Source organism: Triticum urartu, chromosome 3A, assembly GCF_056163025.1.
Source record: "Triticum urartu cultivar PI428250 chromosome 3A, HENAU_Tu73, whole genome shotgun sequence".
Lineage (NCBI taxonomy): Eukaryota > Viridiplantae > Streptophyta > Magnoliopsida > Poales > Poaceae > Triticum > Triticum urartu.
The window spans coordinates 663,999,088-664,003,604 of record NC_141875.1 but is presented as its reverse complement, the minus strand read 5'-3'; the positions used below and the strand labels follow the sequence as shown (position 1 = coordinate 664,003,604).

The 4,517-nt window shown below is 43.0% G+C and overlaps 1 pseudogene; it reads right to left on the bottom strand.

Moving 5' to 3' along the window:
- Positions 1 to 341: 341 nt before the first annotated feature.
- LOC147981193 (uncharacterized) lies at positions 342 to 2,289 on the bottom strand (annotated as a pseudogene).
- Positions 2,290 to 4,517: the final 2,228 nt, after the last annotated feature.

Below are 4,517 nucleotides of genomic sequence, written 5' to 3'. Positions count from 1 at the left end.
GTAGATGGATGTGGTGCCCATGAGTAAATACGGTCATGCACTTCAATACATTGAGAGTAAAGAGGTGGTTTAACTATGTAGTCTTCTGAAAATAGCAGGAGAAGGACAGTTATTTACATAGAGAACAAGCGATGACAAACTGAGTTTAACCATAGACATAACAACAGAATTTAAAGTTGATACACTACTTTTAGCCAAAGAGGCAGCAATGGAAGGCAACAATACATATCTTACTTAGAGTGCTCCAAAAGGACAAATAGACCACGCTGCTTGATATGAAACAAAAGGTAGCTGTTCTAGTAACCTTAGAAGCATCCTGGTGAGCGCATATTGACCCAAGTTCACCAAAAGATATCTCTTGTAGTCTCCAGGCGCTGTTCAGACTTCGTACCAATATAGCGCAGCCTCTGTGTCAGTTTTTCAATGCTTGCAAGTGCTGCTTTCATAGCCCTTTTGGTGTTATCCTGCCCTCTCAAGTGTCGAGCAGTCGTTGTGTTTTGTATTTGAGTAGAATATCAATTCATATATCTGACGGCGTAGTACCACCCTTTGCGTAGCTTCTTGATTGTCTTGTTTGCTGCTACTAACCATTTGACCAGATGCTTAACTTCATGTTCTAGCCTCTTGACATGGGTGTAGTGGTAGTCTCTCATTTCTCTGCCATATGCATTCTCCATGTACCTAATAGCTGCGATAGCAGCACTGTCTTCTGCATCTTCATAGCCATCTAAAATTGCACCTGATATTGAGGTCGGAACAAGCAAACCATCAAGCAATTGCAAGGAAGAATTGAAAGTAACCGTCACACGATTCTTGCCGCCCGGACATATCTTGTGATAGTAACTTGCAGGGGGCAACTTCAAAGCTTTTAGCATAAGGTCAAATATGTGGGCATAAGGAATTACTATCAGGTAGTCATCTTCCTGTAGAGGAAAAGTAATGGTATGCCAAAGATCATGATTAGAAACCAGTATGTATAACGCAAAATATAGCGCACTATATTTTCTATGATGAACTGCCTATATGAATTCAAAAGCATGTCACTGACTATATGTATTCCATTTGAATATGGAAGAAGTATTCCAAACATTTCCTAAAGGATTAGTGAAAGAGAGGTCAAAGAGAATTATATTTTTTCCAGTCTTCAGAGTTGGAAGCACAGCATGGATTGGAAAAAATTCACCCTTTGAAGTTTCTTTTGTCTCTACAACTAATAAATTGATAGCAACTCAGTACAATCAGGATACAAAACAAATGTCACTATTATTTATGGTGACATCAAAAATCAGTAGCCACGTCTGCTTGATTATTCTATAGAAGTTGAGATGACACTATTATTTCCGGATGACATAAATATGCTATGTGCCTCACATGGAATAAGTAGTACAAAGTGAAAATTCAGCCTAAACATTCTCACTAAGGATTTAGCTACAGAGCAAGGAAACAAAGAGTGGCATGACCAGCACAGCTAAAATGTAGAACAATAATGCTTACAACACTAAGAACCTGTGAAAGCAAAATCGAAGACAAGGGCAAAAGCTCAATCATGTGTAACAGAGGCTGAACAGCAGACATTAAGCTGGCACTTTGTGAAACCTGACATCTATAGGACCAAATTATGTGTAACAGAGGCCGCATAACAGATATTAAAGTGGCACATTCTGAAATCTGAAATCTTTAGTAGCAAATTACTTAGGGATAATGAACTGCATGTATCCTATCGAAGTGGTAACTGTAAAAGGGGATACATTTTGTGTGCACACGCTAGAAACAAATCAGCAATGTGGGAGCTGGGAGGGATGCAGAACTAAAGCACCAATGTTGTTCCGACTTGCTCATTTGTATATCCCGGGCTACACGAATAGTTGCTCGACCACTGTCGGCGTCATGTTTGGATGGTATATCCAGGCACAAGGCCGCATGATCTTTTCCACAGGCTGCAGGTGGGACTGATAATGGGCGTCCCACCATATCTCACTTAATGCCAACAGGGTTAGGTGGGTGATAGCCAACAAGACAGTAAAAATTTTGTGGGTTAAGTGTGATCAAGTGGCCTCCCACTTCCGAAAGGTATACAACATGCAGATATGTGATGTATGTATGCAGATATAGTTTCTTTTCTTGGAGGCTGGTTGTTTCACGGAAAATGTTTGCACTTTTCACATGAACCTCTTCCTCCGAGAAATGAGTTACAATAGGGATTCAGAATGTTACCTTGGGTTCAGGTGTTGTTGTCCTTGATAATGCCGAGGCTGAAGATCCCTCGTCACAAACAGCTCCAGTGTCCATGTCGTCCATGCATTATGGTTTATTCCACAGGCTGAAGATCCCTCCTTGAACCACCACACATTTGTAAAATCACCTCCTAAAAGCATCACACAGCGGATCCAACACTCATTCATGTTGCAGAAAAACAAAGAAACGGTCCCAGGCCGGCAGAAACCTAGTCACGCATTTCATCGAGCAGATGATAGGCAGGGTAGCAGGCAAAACCTCACCTCACAGAGAAGGAATAAGTAGACGCACAAGCGGAGAGCAAACCAGACGCAGTGTAGAGCAAACCAGACGCAGCAGCCCTGCAAACAAGAGAAAGGAGAGGGAAAAAGCAAGAACAAGTCAGCAGAGATCAATCTATGATGGGAGCAGCGGGAAATCAACCAAATAGAACAAGAACCTCACCCTAGCCAAACACAACAGCAGCAGTGCGAGGAGCCATGACGGAAACAAGCGGAGGAGGGAGAGACGAGCAGGCGAGGACCGAGAACGGCGAGCGACGAGGAGCGACAATGGCGGGCGAGCGGATGAGGGCGAGGCGAGGAGACGCAGGCGGGGGAAGTGGGATGAGACGGGAGGCACAGAGGGAGAGACGAGCAGAAGGAGACCACGCACCCGGACCGAAACAGGCGCTGTAACTCCTAGAGAGACCTGGAGAGAAACCCAACTCGCCCGACGCTTGGGACCAAGGACAGGAAGGGGCCACCTGCAGCGTGACGAGGTGAAGCCAACCCGCGTAGCAGCACGCAGAGGACGAATAACCTCTTTTACCCAGCGGGCCGAAGCGAGCCGCCCGCCTAAACAACGGAGACGAGAACGCCGTGCACCCACGAGGCCGACAGATGGGGCCAGGCACGGCTGAAGCCGAGGCACCGCCGCTGGGTGCAAACGAGAGAGGTAAAGAACGACCTGCCAGCCCGCAAAAGCCGCGCTGCCCACGAACGACGTGCTGCCAGCCCGCGGTAAAATACACATGCACGCACACCCCGTTCCGCTGCAACGCTGGCCCGCGTGCAAGCCTGGCCCATCCGTCAGCAGCTCTAGGCTGGTCACGCGGCGTACAGGAAAACAAGCGATCGGATGTTGACCACGGTGATTAAAAGGATGCTGGCGTCGGCCAGCGAGGCACAACGAGCGAGCCGGATGAATCTGAACCAACGATGTCGCTAGATTAGCGGGTTGCGTAGCTTGATTTATATGTTCAATTGTACTTTTTTGTATACATTAAATTTTTTTATACATGTTTATCACTTTCAAATACATAATTAACATTTTCTTCAAATATATGTTTTGATGCCTAACTTTTTCATTAGCTGTACATTTTTGTATACATTAGGAACATTATTTTATACAGATTTAACATATTTTAAATATATATTTTAGTGTTTAGTTTTTCCCGTACACGTTGTATATTTCTTGTATACACCGGAATTTTTTATACATATTTAGTTAATTTTTTAATACATGACTAACCTTTTTTATAATGTCACATACATGTTTTTCGAAACACGTGATCAATTGTTGTTACAAACATTTCTTAATTCCATTAAAAGATTAACACTGGATGGACATTTTTTTAACATTGGTCATTTTTTCCCAAAACTAAGTAATTTGTTTGTGGAATATTTTTATTTTTTGAAAAAGGTTTCAATATATAAAAAAATTAGAAAAACAAGAAGAAAGACTAGAGATAGTGGAGAAATGAAGAAACTTGTTATTGGGCCGGCCCACCAAGGGCTTTTCTCCAGGCGGCGAGCTTCTACCTCGGCTATAAACGATACTTGTCGCTCCCCTATCCAACATCACAGATGCTTCCGAAACAACAATATTCGCTACTATTAAAGGTGAGTTGGTGAATAATGTTGGGAAACATAGTGGGAAAAAAATCACCCTACGATCAAGATCTTGGATCACTATGAAGATGTATATAAGGTTAGATCAGATTGTTACCGACTAGTTGCAGAAGAAGAAGAGTCAGCGTTGATCGTACTTGAAGTCTATAAGTGCATCTAGTGCCCCTTAGTGATTTTGGTGTATTGAAGACTTATAGGTTAAGGGACTGATGTGTTTATGAGTGTACATAAGTCTATACGTCTATGAGGAGTTTGATATTTACAGAGAAAGTCAACCCCTAAAAATGAAGTTCTTCGACTGAAGACTTTGGATTTCTGAAGACTTTCCGAAGACTTTGAAAGTGAAGAAATTGGTGTGACCTTGAAGACTTGGTATTCATTGGAGGAACA